Genomic DNA, 19,890 nt, shown 5'->3' on the forward strand with positions numbered 1-19,890 from the left:
TATAAAGGTAAACTTGACCCCAATCTATATACCAAGCATTGAAGATTTGGCATAAAGTTATTGTGTAATTATAATCACTCCAAACAATACTATAATAATTTGTAAATAACCTCTTTGTGTGAGCTGATAGCTATGTAAAGACCATGTGTCAGTAAAAGGACCTGAGCAGTCTCTATTTGAGATGGGAAGTTATACATGCCATACTCTGATGTATACTTTAATATTTATGTACTAATGAGGCTCTCTATACCCTTGGCATTTTGTTCTTAACTTAGTAAACTGAACATAATAATGGTAAATGAAGAGTCCTCTGTACTGGCACTGTTTTGACAGCTTCAAATTTTATTTGCAACTGCTTTTACCTTAAAAATTCTGTCATTTGTAGACAGTAACCATCATGCTGATGTACAGAAATTAAGAGATTTGAGAAACTTCACAGAAGACAGGTCACAAATACTGGGGTCCGGGCTCGGGCAGCAACATAAGTGAGCGAAGCAGTAGGTTCGGTGGGAGAGGGGGCCAAGACAACTCCAAAGCGCAGGGCCCTCTAAGGGTGTGGCCACGCAGGAAAGCTGCCCAATGTTTCCAAATCTTTCACTGTTAAAAAGATGCTGGAAACCCAGAATTTATAATAAACTCTTAATTTCTGAAAGTTGACAAACTTATTCAAAATACTCTTTAGGCCAGACTAAATACACTGGGAGGCCTGTGGGCAGACAAGTGTGATCTCTGCACCGCTTTCACACACTTGGTTCACCACAGGGTCCACCTTCTCCTGACACCTTTGCCAGGCCCACTGTGCCGGGAGAGGGGGACGCTGGGGGGGATCAGAGGTGGGGCCTACCTGCTCTGGGGTCTTTCTAAGCCAGATGAGAGAGAAAACGTTTATCCTAAAGCTAAAATTAAATTATTTTAGTAAAGATATAGGAACTCAGAGGGGGAAAAGAGACAAGATGGGACATTTGAGCTAGTTCTAGAAGCTTACTTATCAAACTGGGTAGTAAATGGTGTCTAGGAGCATAACTTGGAGTCACATACACTTGTGTTTTAATTCTGGCTGAGTCACTCATTGTGTGCTGTGGAGACGGGTTTCATTTATTGTGACATTGAGGCAAGTTTTAGTGACAGTAAAGCTTATTTCTCAGTGCTGATTTAAGAATTAAATAGAATAACTTGTGAAAAGTGTTCATCAGTGCTAAGAACAAAACAATTAATTTCAGACGTTATTCTGTTTGCTGATATTTTTGTATAACTGCCCCCTTGCCCTCTTCACCAGCTCTACAGGATCCTTTATTCCTATATTGCCAGGGCTAGCAGGGCACTTGTCAGCGTTGGGTTCATGAAATAGTTATAGAAGGAGGGAAGGAAGGAAGGAAGGAAGGAAGGAAGGAAGGAAGGAAGGAAGGAAGGGAGGGAGGGAGGGAGGGAGGGAGGGAGGGAGGGAGGGAGGGAGGGAGGAAGGAAGGAAGGAAAGAAGGAAAGAGAGAGAAAGGGAAANAGGGAAGGGAAGGGAAGGGAAGGGAAGGGAAGGGAAGGGAAGGGAAGGGAAGGGAAGGGAAGGGAAGGGAAAGGAACAAGGAAGGGAGTGAGAATCCCAGGTAGAAAAAAACAGCAAGAACACCCTTCTAGGGGCACAAAAGTCCATGTGTCATATGAGAACGGGTGGTTTCCAGGTTGAGACAAGGCCAGAAGCTTGTCACAGGTCAGGGAGCTCCTGAAACTTTCCCCTCTAGATGATTCTTTACTACCTTTTCCACATAAGTTCCTTGGGGTTTAAGTAAAATGCAATAGCTGCCATCAAGAGCATTCTTTTAAGGTCTCATGCCTTCTCTTTAAATCCCTGTGACTTTTGTATTTAGCTTTGTAATATTACAATATTTGTTTTAACATTGAAAAAATGTTTAAAATGCTTATCACTGAGGGAATCAAAGACTCATAGAAACACCCCATAGTTTTCCTACAGCTTCTGATACTTCCCCCAAATCGTGGAGTGTCCCTCTCCACAATCTTCAAAATGCCCTAATTGGATAAGTACGATGCAGGCAAAAAGGCATTTTAAGTTATTGGAAGATTCGATTTTGTTCTGATCTTCCAACCTAAATTGATAGGAAGGAGATTCTGGAGACAGAGCAGTTGAGTGGCTGGCTATGGCTCTGGCCAGAAATGGGGAATGACTGGGAAAAGGATAAGACAGGCACTAGAGAGGTGATCAGTAGGAACGCTCTGTCTTCTTTTTAGTGCCCGCTTGAGCTCTTAGTAACAAACCTCCCCGCTTTCCCCAGGGCATACCAAACACGATAGAGATCAGATATTGAGAAATTGGGAAATTTCTCCTGCAGACATAGCCTCTGCAAATTTCATTTAAACTCTTGAAAGGAGGGTGATCCTGTAAATGTTTTGTCATTTGGTGTTTGTGAAGGTTTCTCATCATGGCTGTCTCTGGAATTCCCATATTCACAACAGGTAACATCTTTTGTCTCCTTGTCACTAAAAATAACTTGTAGTAACCCAAAGACTTTATTATTCCCTTTACCTGCCTGTGTGGAAATTCTCCTTGTCTAGATATTCACAACACATTTGCTATAAGCAAGTAGCAGTATTTTCTATATTGAACATTATTTGTTTTATTCCCTTAATACATTTGTGATAATTCTTTCTTCAAGAGTTGTACGGATTTTATTCATAGATCATCCAATAGTGAGTTTTAAATACTCCTCTAAGCACAAACAATAGAGCAGACATCAAAAAATAAAAAATAAAAAGACATACATGAAAGGAACATTGATTTCTGTTCATGTTATGCTCTCATCCCTTTTGGATCCCATCTCTATTACACACGGGCTAATTTCTAATTAGCCAATTAGCTATTTGCCTCCCTAGCTAGAGTAAGCTTCTTCAGAGTAGAGACTATGTTCTCATTCATTCATCCATACATGCATTTATGCATTCATGTATTTGTTTATTCACTCAACAAGCATGTATTAATAGCCAGTATGTACAGTGCTAAGTTCTGGGAATGCACAGTAAAAGGCAAATTCTCTACCTTCGAGAAGTGAGTGAGACAGACAAGTGTAATACATAGGCATTAATTACAATGCAGTGTGAAATATTACACTATAGGTTTATTCAGTGCAGAGGGTACTGGGAGAGGAATCATTAACTATATTGGGAGTTTGAGGTAGTACTTGGGAAATATAAACTCGTAGATGAGTTTTGAGACTTGAGAGGTTTCCAAGGTTAGGGATTAGAATCTGGAGTGGGCTACCCTTAGGGAACTGAGTGTTGATGAAAGAGTGAAGCATAAAATATTTGTATCACTAGTACATAGCATAATACACAACATTTAAGAAGAATCCTAAAAGATTCAGAAATGGACTACTGAAGGTATTAGAGAGAATTAAGCAAGAGTAAACCTGTGGGTCAAAACACCTAAATCAAGTGCCTGCCTTCTAAATTCTCCCAAGGCAAGATTTTTATTCTTTTTGTTGTTTTAGGTCCAGAGACCCTTTCATTATTGTCTGGTTTTACAGGGCAAACTTGTGGACTCCATCAGTTTTTTTTTTTTTTTTTTGTCATAGTCTGCCTGACCTTCTCAATGCATTAGAAAAAAATAGAAAATAACTCTCAGAAGGTGTGAATTTTTAAAAATCTTATCTACAATCCAATTGGGATGGACTGATGTGTGTAAAGTCTACCACAGGGAGGCAAGGCCTTGGTTGGCCTGTTCCTACCAAATTCAGTGAAGTCATAGGGAGAAAACAGTGAATTGGAAGGAAAGTTGAGTAGAAAACAAAGGTCTGCTTTTATTATTCACTTACGGTTCTGGGTTAACAATCAAATCATTGGTTATATCTGCCTCCATTTAAATAAAGTAAGCCAAACTTTTGCACTCTTGTACAATTTCATTATTCCTGGTCTAGTTCTAGTTCCAGTTCCAATGTTAAGATAATATTTATGATAAATAGACTGTATCATTGTGTTTTCCTGTTCAGCTTTTACAAATTTAGTATTAGGTCAGCCTCCTTGGCTATGTATTGGAGCATCAGAAGGGTTTGTAGGGTGACGGAACTGTGGATTCCAAAGCTTCGTTGGCCAGTCACGTGAGAGTGTATCAGTCAACGCTGTAACGCAATGCAGGTTGCAGAGCCCAATCGAAGCCACCTTAACCCGATTCCCCTTTGCCCAGAGAATACTCCCCAGTTGCACTTGCAGCTTCAGTGTTTACTTCAATATTAACTAACCTTATCCCCAAAGTTTGCCACAAAATATTCTGCTTTTATTATTATTTTTGCATCACTCTAGTATATTAACAGTCTTTGGAAACAAATGACATCATTCTATTTATAGCATTCTGTTTTTAGTCATGATAGTTCCATTTACTTTTTTTTCTAAGTGGGAAATGGGTGAAGCAAAAAATAAAAGGAGGAGGAACAGTTTATCGGGTCACAATGAAAACCTAAAAGTGCAGGGGCAGATCTGCTTTGTGGCATGTCTACATTCCTAAATTGAACAGCTAATGACCCTGTCAGCAATGCCCTGTTCCGTAATGACTTCACTACACATCTGATGGGAGCAGGGCCCTCTCTCCTGTCTCAATACTCACAGTTGTGGATTCGTTAAGAATGACCTTCTGCCCTCTAGTATCCGTATTATTCCTGAGAAAGTGGATTCTGATTGGCCAGCTTGAGTCCTGTGCTCATCCACTCACCCTTTTGGTATAAGAAGTATAGTGCCTTGACTGATGACCACACTAGAAAAATTCGAGGGGAAAGGAGTGCCACTAAGGAAAAACAAGCAACAGTGGTCCATTGCAAAGAAGAAGATAGCAATTCAGTTTGTTTCTTTCCATCTGTCTCTCTCTCACACACACACTGAATATGCATTATGTACTGCGGAGGCACTAGAGACACAGAAGTGTAAAACCTAATACCGATAATCAAGGGGTTTTAAATGACTTGGAGAAGCACTATACAACCGTCCACAGTAACAACACTTAAAAATGCTAATATAATAAGTGCTACAAAATCGTATTATGAAACTAAAGGTAGTTTGAGGGGGTTTTTAAGACTCTGTACTGGTCACATTATGACCAAATAGTTCTTTTATTTTATTACTTAAGAGAAATTGGTGGTAACCCTTATCAGGATCCTATGAAAGAGCATACACGAACAGGAAATTTTAATCTGGAGAAGAGATGATGGGAAAGAGATTTACTACTAGTCCACAAGTACAGTTTTCCCGTAGCTTCACCAAGGAGAATACTTAAAAACATTAGTTTGGGAAATAATCACAAAGAGACTTGAGTCATAAGAAAAAAATTTTGAATGTATAAAAACCCATATAATCTTGAAATCTATATAGAACTTTAAAACCAAAGTAGATTCCTATTATTTTGGAATCATTTAAGTATATTATTGTCATAAAAATAGAATTATGTTAGATTTAATAATAGCTAACATTGATTGAGCATTTCCTATGTGCCAGGCCCTATGCTAAGTGGTTTGATAGATTATCAATTTAAATCCACAGAGCAGTTCTATGAGTTGGTATTACTATTATTATCATGTCCATTTCACAGAGAAGGAATCAAGCTTAGGGAGAAAAAGCAACTGGCCCAGGTCATACAGTTAATGGTGGAGTAGCCTTCAAACAGGCCACCTGATTCCAAACATGAAGTGCTTAACCTCTAAAGGACAACCTCTCTGTAATTCAATTCAGTTTCCCTATTTTCCCCTACATCTAATCATAAATTAGCATGGAATTTGGACATATACGTAACATTTGGCTGTATGGTAAGATGTCATACTCTGAAAGTTAGTAGTAATTAATTAGAACAGTGAGTCGAGAAATAAATAGGAAGAGAATGTGGTAGATTTTCTCTGAAACTCCTCCAACTCTCCAGAAAGCTGAATAAAACCATCCTTAACAAGGAGCTTCATTTTAGAACCGTCTCTTGTTTAAGGTTATATCCCATTTTTATTATGCTGATTTTAGATTAGGATGGAGGGATTTTGAATTTTGTTGGTGGCATGCCACTCAGTTGAAAGAAAGGTAAAAGTACACTGATTACTCACATAAAGAAAAGTTTAACCCTGGCCGGAGTAGCTCAGTGGAATGAGTGCAGGCTGCAAACCAAAGGGTCGCTGGTTTGATTCCCAGTCAGGGCACATGTTTGAGTTGCGGGCCAGGTCCCCAGTAGGGGGTGCATGAGAGGCTACCACATATTGATAGTTCTCCCCTCCTCTTTCTTCTTCCAATCCCCTTTCTCTAAAAATAAATAAATAAAATATTTTTTAAAAGAAAGAAAAGTTTAAAGATTATGGCTTTTTATTTTCCACTCAATTTTGTCCATTATAAACAAGCTCATTATCACTTCAGATAATTCAATGACTCTCAATTTATATTAATTCTGTAAGAACTCTAAAACAGTGTTTATAATTCAGTACTTCTTCAGAAATAGGGATTGATTTATAAAAAAGAGACAGCATTGATTTCATGTTATCATCTAATGTTTAAAGTTATAAATATTTTTAATTTTGTACATCAATTATATCTTAATAAGCTCCAAAATATTTATTATTGTTACCATACTACTTCCACACTGTGCTGGCCCTACCCTGGCTTGGTCCAGGACCTTGGTCCAGCCCTCCAGGCTGTTGACTCGTGTGGGAAAAATTTCAGGTAAAAGTGAGAGTTAAGTTATTAACTTGAGTCAGTGAGGCTTAGGAAGGCTCCCTGGAAACAGGATCAGAGTTAAGCCTGGATGAGCTGCTGCTGCCCATTGCTCCCCTGTTTGCAAGTTTCACTGGGACCTTTAGAACTGAGGATAGAAAAAGCAAAGTACACGCCTGAGGAAAGGGAGACATTGGCGTGCTCAAAGAAGCTAATGAATGCTGGTGTCCTTTGTCTAGTGGGTTTTATCTATTTTTTATAGATGGTAATTTTAGGGGAGGTACTGGGGGGGGCCTCAACAGAATAGCCATTAGATCTTCAGGTGTATCACTTAGTATGCTGATGTATCAAAATGATTGTGTAGTGGGGTCAAGGGTCATTCTCTATTTAGTTTTACCTCTATTTTGATTTAGTCTGGCTCTAATTGGCTTTTTGTTATTATGTCCCTGATAAGGTGATTTGAATCACCTGCTCTTTGGTGTCTTTGTTTAGAGAGGATAGATTTAGATCTGCTGCTTTTAGGTGTCTTTGGTTGGGGATGACAGAGTCTAGTGTTCCATAAGCTGGCTGTTAATTGCTCAGCCTTTGAGGCCATTTGTTCAACCATTGTCTCAGTTTCCTCACTCAACTGGCCAGGGAATTTTCCCAGTTTCTTACTAACCTGCCTCATTATCTCAGGCTTAATAGCACAAAACTTCTTAATTCTTTCTATAGTTTCAGACTGCATAAACTTCATCATAAACTTCCTTCAATGATAATGTTTAAAAATGTCTTCTAGATGCAACTACAAATTAAAAGTGCTTTTATATATAGCAATACTTTGGAACAAAAATAGCACTGTAATTCTGACTCCAGTCCAGATTCTGATACCAGTTGGATGGCCTACACATCAGTTCCGACACTATCTACCTGGTTATAACGTCAGATGTCACGGACTAAGGATTCGGTCAAGGAGACTGCCCCCACTTAGACACCCATTGCAAGTCCAGGTTGTCACCTGTGCTTCCGACCAACTGTCTGTAACTTGAAGGTTGTCAGGACCTCATCCTTGGGTTTATTTAATTTGCTAGAACAACTCACAGAACTCAGAAAACCTGTTTACTAACCAGATTGTCGATTTATTATGAAGGATATTGAAGGATAGGGATCAACAGCCAGATGAAGACATACATGGGATGAGGTCCTGAAAAAAGGAGCTTCTGTTCCCATGTTGTTTGGGTCCCCTACTTTTGGGGGTTTTATGGAGGCTTCATTAAGTAGGCACAATTTATTGACCATTGTTGATAACTTTAACCTCCAGCCCCTCTCCTCACCCTGGAGACAAAAAGGTGAAACTGAAAATGCCAGCCCTCCAGTATCTTAATCGATACAGGTTAGCCAGCACCTACCATTATGTGACTTAGGGGTTTTTTAAGGTTACACCATTAACATAACAAAAGACACCTTTATCTCTTCCAAAGGTTTAAGTGCTCTGTTTCAGTTTTTGAAACAAGGGGCTTAGACCAAATATGATGATAGTAAGTCACAATGTCACAGTCACGAATTTTAAATTACACTTAATTTAAAAGTTTATTTTTCAACAGTTATTTTTTATCAAACCTCATTGATTCTCACTTTTGAAAATACAAAAAACAAAATTCATAATATTTCTTCAAGATGATTTAAATGTTTTTCTAAACTTCATTTTTTGCCTAATCTAAATATCAAGCAAACCTCAATAAAACTGTACAGATCATCTTGAGCTCCCAAAGATAGTAATAATCACAGAATTCCACATTAAATTTGAAATGCAATACAAGTTCAAAATTGCCTTTGAATACTTCCAATTTAAAATGACATTAGTTTTATATCCATTATCTTACTGCTGTTTATAGAATGCCATCAAACCTATTTTAGCAAAACAGAAATCCCCATTCAATGTTTTCCCCATAGTCCAAATTTGATCTATGTCCATTTATACAAATTGAAATGAAAAACAATATAAATGGATGATGCAAGTACAAGAAAAACATATTCATCAGGACAATTATGGATTCGATATTTGTAAGTGCTTACTAAAAGTAAATCAAAGTATTGTCAATGTAAGAAATAACCGGACCTGTGAGGAACTTTTATAAAAGTTCATTTGAGCCAAATTTATGTGACATATATCCAGAAGCAAGATCTCAAATGAGCCAGAGAATAACAGTTTTGCATTTTTTATACATTTTAAATTAAGAAAGGAATATAAAGAAGAGTACACAGAAGTGGGAGGAAGCAATTTGGGCATGGGATTATAGGATAGTTCAGCTTATGTAGTCTCTTGGTGGATCTGAAAGTGGCCACTTCAAAGGTGTGCTAACCTAGGTGCACAGGAACAGCAAGCAGAGCTTCCTTAAGAAAATAAGGTTTTTACTAAAGAAGTTATATGGTTGGTGCATAACTATCCACCATGACATGCCCAGTTAGGAATTTATGATCAGATCACTCTGTAAGGTTACTTTCTGTAGAACCCTTTTTTCATCCACAGTGCTATTTCCAATGGTGATACAAAAATGTTTAAGTGAAGGTTCTTGCCTTCAAGTGCCTTCAAATTAGTACAAAGCTTTGATCTCTGACACCCTTTTTCCCTGGAAAATAAATGTATTCTATAATTTTATCAATCATAAAGAATAGATAAAAAAGTAACTATAGACATTTAAATAGCAATTGATTAATGCAAAACTGTAGCATACTATATGAGGTCTGTCGGAAAAAGGTCCAGTCATTGTTAATATAATGAAAACGGCTTGCACTATATCAGTGTAACCTGGTAGCCAAGGAATGCTTGGCTGGACTGGAAGTGGACTGGAATGCACATACATGTACAATGACAGCTTCACTGCACTAGTCAGTGAGGCTAGTAGACACCGTTGAGTGAGCATGTGTACTGTGTGCCTGTCACATTCAAAGTGACAGTGAGAAGAGCAGTGAATACCTATCAAATTTTGCATTAAGCTTGAACATTCCTCTGTGGAAACTATTGGATGATTCAGAAGGCTTTGGGGGAAAATGCTATAAGTACACTGTGAATAAAATACGGGACAAATGCTTCAAAGATGGTCAAGAATGTGTTGAAAGTGATCCATGTTCTGGAAGGCCTACAACAAGTAGAACACCTGAGAATGTTGAACACGGACAGGCTGCAATCAACAAAGATTGACAACTTACAGTGCAAAAACCAGAAGCAGATCTAGGGATTCCAGAAACCACTGTGTCTGAGATTTTGATGCAGGATCTTAGCATGAAATGTGTCATGGCAAAATTTGTTCCATGCCTTCTACTATCAGAGCAGAAGGAACATTGTGCTGCAGTTGAGAGAACTGTGTGAGGTCCCAAGGTGCCTACTTTGAAGGGGCCTGAGGCATCATTGTCCTATGTACAATATTTCTTGTATTTGTATCTTTTTCCATAAATGTCTTCATTTTTCATATTAAAATGACTGGATACTTCTGGACAGACCTTGTATACATACTAAATATAAAATAAGTATTTTCCTTACTTTGAAAAGGGTAGTATGTGATTCTCTAAAGCAAAGAGTTACTTTTCTGTTTTTACTAAATATTATATGCATATTAAAACTGACCATCACCTGCTAACATATATTCTAAATTAAAATAAAATTTCATTCCAACTTAAATTACCTTAATTAGCTCACAAGTCATACTTATCCATACCCTAGGAGATGAAAGCAAGCATCCCTATGAAACCCTGACTGCCACTGACTCAGAGCCATAGCTTGTAGGGAAAGCACGTATGTATAATTGCTTTTAATAGTTTTGTACATTCATCACACAGTTTTAAATGAAGGGAAGAAAAATGCCTTCTTTAAAAGTTCTGTCAGCCAAAGAAACAAGTTGAAAATAGATGCTTGAAGTAAAAAAGTAAAACACGAGCGGTCAGAAGAGACCAGTAAAAATAATTTAGTTTAGCTACATAGCAATTGTCTGGTTGCTATGACAATAGGGACACGGGAAGACTGCAGATACGTGTTACCAAGATGATTAGTTCTGATCCCCCGGTTAGTGTGTGCCTTGGGTTAAAGTCAGACCCAGGAACAGAAAGAACACACTGGAGGGAGAGTTTCTTTGCTCATTTGCCCTCACAGCCCAGGGGGTGGGAACATAGTACAAGGTGTATTGCCTAATAAAATTGGGCAGCGCAGTAAATTTTCTATGATTCACAGTATGAGAATTAGGCAAAAGATTTTTTATCAGATATGAAAATCCAGAGCACACATGGCATTTTCACACACCCGAGCAGCCCAAGGTCTTATACTGTTAAGTGACTATGATCTATTCTTTGAGTTGGAAAGTGAATTCGACCATGGAATATTATTTAGATAAAAATCTCAAATAAGAAAGCAAAATAAAATAAAATAAAAATGTCCCATACTTCCAGTGAAGATGGAGGCATAGCTAGATACAGTTTGCCTCTTTGTGCAACCAATAGAAGGACAACAACAAATTTTAAAAAAAGAACTGTCAGAAAATTGAATTATATGGAAGTAAAACTACCAAGGAGTTAAAGAAGAAACATTTATCCAGACTGGTAGGAGGAGTGGAGCAGGCAGTGGGGCAGACAGGACATGTGACAAGAAGGCAACTAGAGGACTGGATGGGTGAGGCAGCAGCTGGCAGTCCCACATCTGTGTGTGAGTAAACCAGGAGGAACAACTGGGGAGCAAGACATACTGCAAAATCCACTGTTCCAGCACAAGGAAATAAGGCCTCAAAACTTCTGGCTGTAAAAATCTGTGGGGGTTGCAGTGGCAGGGGAAACTCCCAGCCTCATAGAAGAAATCATTGGAAAGACCCACAGGGCCCTAGAATATACACAAATTGACCCACACAGGCATCAGCACCAGAAGGGACCAATTTGCTTGTGGGTAGAGGATGAAGTGACTAAAAGCTGCTAGAGAGCAGAGCAAGCAGCATTGTTCTTTCTCTGACCCCTCCCCAACATAGGGCACTACCATGCAGCCATGTGGGTTGCCCCACCCTGGCAAATACCTAAGGCTCCACCCCTTACAATGTAACAGGTATACTTAAACAAAATGAAAGAACAGATCAAAACTCCAGAAAAAGAACTAAGCAACAAGGAGATAGCCAAACTATCAGATTCAGAGTTCAAAACACTGCTAATCAGGATACTCACATAAATGCTTGAGTATTGTTGCAAAATTGAGGGAAAAATGAAGGCTATACAAAGTGCAATAGAGAAAAATATACAGGGAACCAACAGAGAAGGGAAGAAAAGTGGAGCTCACATCAATTATTTGGAGCAGAAGAAAGAAATAAACATTCAACCAGAACAGAATGAAGAAACAAGGATTCAAAAAATGAGGAGATGTTTAGGAACCTCCAGAACAACTTCAAAGGTTCCAATATCCAAATCATAGGGGTGCCAGAAGGAGAAGAGGAAGAGCAAGTAATGGAAAACTTATGTGAAAAAATAATGAAGGAGAAATTCCCCAGTCTGGTGAAGAAAATAAACTCCCAGGAAGTCCAGGAAGCTCAGAGAGTCCCAAAGAAGTTGGACCCAAGAAAGCACACACCAAGGCACACCATAATTACATTACCCAAGATTAACAATAAGGAGAGAATCTTAAAAGCAGCAAAAGGAAAGGAAAGAGTTACCTACAAAGGAGCTCCCATAAGACTGCCAACTGATTTCTCAAAAGAAACTTATAGGCAAGAAGGGGTTGAAAAGAAGTATTCCGAGTAATGGAAGGCAAGGACCTACATCCAAAATTACTCTATCCAGCACAGTTATCATTTAGAATAAAAGGGCAGGTAAAGTGCTTTCCCAGATATGGTCAAGTTAGAGGAGTTCATTATCACCAAGCACTTATTATATGAAATATTAAAAGGACTTATCGCCCTGGCTGGTGTAGCTCAGTGGATTGAGCTCGGGCCTGTGAACCACACGATTGCGGTTCGATTCCCAGTCAGGGCACATGCCTGGGTTGCAGGCCAGTTCCCAGCAGGGGACTCATGAGAGGCAACCATACATTGATACTTCTCTCCTTCTCTCTTTCTCTTCCCCTCTAAATATAAATAAATAAAATCTTTTCCAAAAAAGGACTTATCTAAGAAAAAGAAGAAGATCAAAACTATGAACAGTTAAATGACAACAAACTCACAACTATCAACTACTGAACCTTAAAACAAAATACAACTAAGCAAAGAACTAGAACAGGAACAGAATCACAGAAATGGATATTACATGGAAGGTTTTCAGCTGGGGAAGAAGTGGGAAGAATGAGGGGGAAAGTACAGTGAATAAGAAGCATAAACTATAGGTACCAAAATAGACAGGGGAAGGTTAAGAATAGTGTAAGAAATGGAGAAGCCAAAGATCTTATCTGTATCATCCATAGATATGAAACAAAGGTTGGCAATGCTGGTGGGGTATAGGACACAGGGAAATAAACAAGAGAAAAAAATGGAACAACTGTAATAGCATAATTAATGAATTATACTTTAACTAAAAACAAACAAAAAAGTCCCATGGGTTATATGGCTGGTTTAATTGCAGGTAATATATTTTTCTCTCTAGCTCTAGTTCTCTGCCTTATGTGAACCACATTTATAATGAAAACTATGTAATTTGATATTAAACACTCTAAAGCTCAATTGCTTTTAAAAAGTTCATTTAAAAGCAGTTAATCTTCATAGAATTTTTTAATTCAATTGAGATATCATCCTCCCTACATTTTTTAAAATTTCCTTATCAACGGATCTTCCCCCCCACCACACCACCTTCCATCCCCCGGAAATACAGTAAGTGTCAATGGATTCTGAAGATTTTGAATTTTTAACAATCTCCATTTCATTTGCAACCTCTGTTTCCACATTATTAAGGTCAGGCATTTCCACATTATTAAGGCCAGGCAGATTGGGAAGCACTGGTGTTGCCCTCTCCTTTTATTCTGCAGTTAAAAAAACTGAAAAGAGAATCCAGTAGAGATTTAGGTTTCCTATTTCTTCAGTTGTTATTGTACATATTAGCCTTTTCTGTAGATTTCTTAATGATTTATTTGGTTCAGTGGTACATTCTTATGATGTTGTAAGTACAATATTTTTGTTAAATATATATACTAATTCTTATTTACACAAATAATATTGGACAACAGTCTTTTTTACATGGGGGAGCTATTGTCACATTGAATTAAAGAAACAATCTTCCTCAAAGAAACAATCTCCATTGAGGGTAGTGCCTAGGCTGGAGTGCTCTGAAGCAACTTCTTCAGGACAATGGTCCCCTAAGTGTTTCCTAGGAGGAAAATTTTCTTTGTCAAATACTACCCACTCTCCCCAGAAATTAACATGAGAAATTAGCACATTAAAAGTTCTGAGAAGTACTAAATTAATCTATAAACTTTTCTATACTCAATATTTCTCAAACATATTTTGATAATAAAAACTGTTGCCATTGTCTGTTTCTCTTTAATACCTATTGTTACCCTGAGAACTCATATTTGAGGGTAGATTTGTTAGAAAGCATTGGTCTAGACAATGCTTTTTCACAGATGACTGTGCATACTGCATATTCAACTCAAACATGAATGTGAGAAATTTTAAAACTTTTTTAAAAAGATTTTATTTATTTATCTTTAGGGGGGGGGAGTGAGGGAGAAAGAGAGGGAGAGAAACATCAATGTATGGTTGCCTCTCTCTTCCCCTCATCTGGGGACCTGGCCCACAACCTAGGTATGTGCCCTGACTGGGAACTGATTCAGCAACCCTTTGGTTCACAGGCCGGCACTCAATCCATTGAGCCACACCAGCCAGGGCAGAAATTTTTAAACTTTTAAAAGAAAGAAGGTTGGGATAGATGTGGGGTAGAAATGGTGAGAAGGAGATGATACCTAATAGTTTAGAAACTCAAAACTATAACCTTCTTTCCTTTTAGGTTCTGTGGAGAGTCTAATAGTTAAAATGACATAAGACAATTTAATAGATGAAAAACAAATTTTTGTGTATAGGAGCCCCCAAAACGTGAAACCCAAAGACAGTCAAGGAATTGTAGCTAGTACGCCATCCTGAGCTAAGGAGAAGTGTTAGATGTCTGGGGCATCCAAGGGGAAAAGGACAGAAAGAGTACATGTTTGGTAAACAAATATTTGCCTTGCTATACAGATACACCCTTCTGATAAAAAGTTATCTTTGGTATTAGCTCTCTCCTGGTACAGGTCCGCTATTTAAAATGTTTTAGGCAATTAAGGGGAAGATAAACAGCTCTTACTGAGTATGTTAGATTTTGATTGTTCTCAGATCCAAATAAACCCCAGGCCAAACTGGTCCATTTTGGGATAGACATATTCTGCTTCACCTCAGTAAGAAGCTCAATACACTACTCATTGTTTTAAAGAAGCCCACTTAGGTTTTTTTTCTAACCATGTACCAAATACACAACTCAGCTCAGAAGCTGGAGAAAATGCCATCTACATTTCTTTTTTGCTTTTAAATGCCATCTGTACTGCCTTTTATGTTTTGAATATATCTGTCACAAGTACACCTGTATTTTGAAGCCTACTTCTCTAGAATTACTTGGATAGGAAGGGAAAACGTAAGATGCAGGGTCATGGAGAAGAGAATTAAAAAGTGTCTAAATCTAGGCCCTGGCTGGTGTAGCTCAGTGGATTGAGCGCGAGCCTGCGAACCACACGATCACAGTTTGATTCCCAGTCAGGGCACATGCCTTGGTTGCAGGCCAGTTCCCAGCAGCGGACTCAGGAGAGGCAACCATACATTGATATTTCTCTCTGTCTCTCCTTCCCTTCCCCTGTAAAAGTAAATAAATAAAATCTTTTAAAGAAAAAAAAGTGTCTAAATCTCTCTTCTGAGAGTACCATAGTTAAAACTGCCTTCTGTTGTATTTCAGTGGCCAAAGAGTTGAGAATACAGAACTCTCTTTTTCTGCCCCTTGTCCCAATGTCCTGAGATCAGTGGTACAAGGATGTACAAACAATGGTAGGGACAGATGAAGTGGGGTGTGGTGTGAGGCAAACCAGGTTATAAAATATGTTATTTTTTATACTTCTTGGCTCCTCTATTTCATTTTGGTCTCCAGGTTTTCCTTTTTCAGTGTGGCAGAAAATATTAAAAAATGGTCTAGTTCCTGGTGCCTGGTGATCTTTCTCACATTTGAAATGAAGAATCAAGCTCACAAATCTCTACAACATTAGTAGGAAAACAGTCTTAATTTTCAGGTCATGGCGACAGCACTAGGTGAAATTGAGTGAAGTCAAGTAATAAAAAGAATGCATTGTGGCAGACTCTGGCCAGCAGAGTCCGCCTGTTGTGGCTGAGGATGAGAATAAATGTATAGGCGACAACAATCCCGTGGAGAAAAAAGGAACGTCACGACTACTCTCTCAAGGGGAGAGTGCCTATGGGTGCCTCAGCCACTCCCTCAAGAGGGGAGCGCCCCAACCCTTGCCTAGACAGGCTTTTATTTTCCTGGGGTCTTACATCAGAGAAAGATTCATTATCTATTACATGGAATATTATTGTCTACATTTTAGGTACAATCAGCAAGATGAAAATAACATGCAGAGGGGAATAGCGACGAGCTGATTACCTCTGTCCTTGGGAAAACTCATACAGGCTTTGGAAATTACCTTGGAAAACACACACATTTGTTGTTTTAGACCAGGGTGATGGAGTTTTAGCAAGAACAAGCCATAACAGTCTGTATGCATTTTCTAGGCCTGATTCCCATGGGAAAACTCGGTTTGAAGGTCTGGATCCTGCCCACCACCTCACTTCTGTAGGTTTTCCATACAGAGCTGAGTCACATTTGCCAGACTGAAGCAAACTGGTCCCCTCTAGTAAATAATAGAGAGAAATAGTCCAGCATTGTTTTTTGGTTGAATGGCAGCCTCCAGTTGAGCTGTACAATTCTGTTTAAGTTATAAGCTGTCATTTGTAAATTATGCCTGTAGCGATATCCATTATTCATGGGTTGATACCAGAAAATAGTGATTGCAGGCCCCTAAATTCTACCACCTGCAGGTACCTGAATTACTTCCAAAACTGACTACTAGCTCTTATTTATTCTCTACAACTGTTAAGTCCTACCAGCCCACTTTGCGTTTCCAGGGAAGAACCGCTTCTCTTTTCCCTTTCCTGTATTTCCTTCCATAGAAATGAGTGAATAAATCCAAGTAAAGAGAATGCTTTAATTCTAGTAAATAGGCAACTGCAAGCATGAGATTTCAGTATAAATTTAACTTAAAAAAATCCAAAAAAGTATTTTTCGAAGAACAAATATTGCTTTGCCCTCTGTACAACCTGTTATTTGATATGAGTACAGACTAAAGCATTAGCCTCCTGGATATTACAAGAGAGAGATCTTCATATTTTTACATTTTAGAATTATTTCATATTATTCGTATAACAAATTAAAATAACCTCTCAAATTAGACTTCTGATTAGTCAGGTTATCATTTTTAACATATTTCTTACACAGATTCCCTCAAATTTGCTTACATTTTGAAGCCGAACTACTGCTTTAAAATCACTGAGGTGCAGGCGGGAAGAGATTCAGTGCCCAGCGCGGTCGGAGGGATCTCGCCTTGGAGGCCCTTCTCATTCCACCCTGAGCCTTCAAGCCCCCTGTCCATTTTTTTGTTCTTATTTTATATCCACGTAGTGATCTGCACTGGAGTGTCTAACTACCAAGAAAAGAAGGATCACAGATTGTGTGCCTAATTAGGGTTCATCCTGACAGTGTGGCCTCTCTGGCTTGTTCACCATGATTACTGTAGAAAGAAAAAAATAAAGAATGTAATAAAAATACTCTACTGTTATTTAGGGGAAAATCTCCTTTACAAAATATGAGAAGGTCTTAACACAATTATCCCAGTAGTTTTGAAACTTGTGCTCCTTAGACAGACCAATAAACCAGGTGGGGCTCACAGAGAAGGAGCACTAGGCCCTGCACCTTACCCCCAGGTACAGCCAGACGGGTCTCAGTCTAAGCGCTTTGATGTATTGGCTTTCCTTATGGTTGTGTGCGTTGTGTGTGCATGGCAGGTTTTGACAAACCTGAGTCAGGCACTCTAAGGAAACTTTAGCTAAGACTTCTGCTATTTATTTAGTGCTTTCCTTTATGAAAACTGCTTAGAATTCTTCATTGATTCTGATCATCAAGTCTTCGATTTCATAGAAAACTTGTAATTAAGTGAATTATCCAGAGTTCTACAAATTGTTTGCTATGCACGTACAACCAGAACTCTCATTTCTGAGCTTGGAGTTTGGGATGCTTTTTACCTGACACTCTCACTTGGGAGCAGGGCCATTTAAATTCCAGTATCACCAGAAGTGAATTTTCATGACTAGCTAAAACCAAATAATCAGAGAGTCTACCTTTTAAAAGATGAATATCAGCCTCGGGAATAGGACAGAAAATTACAGAGGAAAGCAAGCAGCACTTTTTAACATAATCACTAAAATTTTGGCTATTTCTTATTTGTTCTGAGAATATTCTCAGAAGAAAGTGTCTGATGCTACTTTTTGAGCCAATAAATTTAAATGTAGAATTGATACTGTCCGTGAGAGACATAATATGCAAGAACAAAGCAACAAAGAAAACAATGAACTTCTTCCCTGGCTGGTGTGGCTCAGTGGATTGAGTGTGGGCCTGCAAACCAGAGGATAGCGGTTCAATTCCCAGTCAGGGCACGTGCCTGGGGCACATGCCTAGGTTGCAGGCCAGTTCCCAGCAGGGGACACACGAGAGAAAACAATCAACTTCTGTTCCTTAATTGTTTTTCTTATTAAAAAATAAATTCTTAAATGTTGGCAAGAACATTAATCCCACATTGCAGAATTCCTTCCATTGCATGTAAAATTGAAATCCATATCAAGAACCATATAACAAAACACAAAAATACATGCCTTGTGAGTGGGGGAATATCTGACACTTGTCTTGACCAGCATGGCCTCTTGTCCACAATATTTGAAGAGGTTGTATTGTAAAAGTTTCCACTATTGGCTTTAAGGAAAGGCCGTTTAATACATTTTCTATGTATTTAACACATACACACCTCTGTTTCCGACCCATATCAATTGGGGGTGGGGAGTTCAAAGGGGACTAAATGGTAAAAGTTAAATAAAAATATTTAATTCCAAGAATGAAATTTGAGGACCTATTAAAATCAGAAGTATGCCTTATTATTTATTCTGTATTATGTTTTTATTTCCATCGCATATGAAGAGTTAATTCCTTAATAATAGGAATCTTTTCTTGTCCTCAACCCTTGAGGAAAAAACCCAGAACACAATTACTGGTGCTAACAGTACCAGAATTTTTGGTTACAACATGTGAAAATAAACCTGCTAATAATTGGGATATCATTATATTCATTTGGCATTTAACATTCACTTTGTGCTCCAGAAAACCTTAAGAATAGACTTTGAAGTCTGCAAGAAAACATTTATTTCTGGTGTAGTTATCCAACAGAGGAAAAAAAGATTCGTGCTTAAACTATAAAGATTGGGAGACTCTGCTTCTGCAACATTTTCAACTTCCCCAGCTTGTCGGTGGAGCAGACAGCAGACATTAATAATGTCATTCTCTTCTCTTGCTTTGGCCTGATGCTTAACCTGAGTGAACTGCCACACCTTGATTCCCGTCCAACCAGTGAGCTTCTTGTGGCTATTTAAAAGTATCGGCATGGTTTGAAATAGTTATTCCCATCACTTTGTTTGTTATTGTATTAGATTAATTCCTTTCTTGCTCTATCACTCACCTGAACTCACTTTGATACATCCTTTGGAATCAACTTTTCCCATATTGCTGAAAAACAAATACACATGCACTGCAGGAGAAACTTGAGTACTTCCTCTTCTCAGCGCCTTCTTACACTAGGACTGTTTTTCCTCCTGACCTGGAGGATTACAGGCAGTGATCCCTAGATTTATAATAGTGCCTTTCTCTTCACTACATATCAAATTCTACCCATTTCTGGAATCCATACCACCCCCAGTTGCATTTGTCAGGTTCCCCAGTTTGCGTCGACCTCTTCCATTTTTAAACTCTAAGGCATTGGTCTAATTTCCACACAACTAAGCACATTGTATCTCTTGTTAGATGGACATATGATAGGTAGGGAGGTAGGGAGGTACATAGATACACAGATACATGCAGAGATAACGGATATTTCTGTGTATATATGCATGTGTAATA

General features: G+C 38.5%; 1 protein-coding gene across 1 annotated transcript in view; it reads left to right on the forward strand.

Moving 5' to 3' along the window:
* KCNH7 (potassium voltage-gated channel subfamily H member 7) overlaps positions 1-19,890 on the forward strand; it is a 166,461-nt gene that overhangs the window by 34,105 nt on the left and 112,466 nt on the right. The window lies entirely within an intron of this gene.

This window comes from Sturnira hondurensis, unplaced genomic scaffold, assembly GCF_014824575.4.
Source record: "Sturnira hondurensis isolate 20B ecotype Veracruz unplaced genomic scaffold, ASM1482457v3 Scaffold0004136, whole genome shotgun sequence".
In the NCBI taxonomy this organism is placed as follows: Eukaryota; Metazoa; Chordata; class Mammalia; order Chiroptera; family Phyllostomidae; genus Sturnira; species Sturnira hondurensis.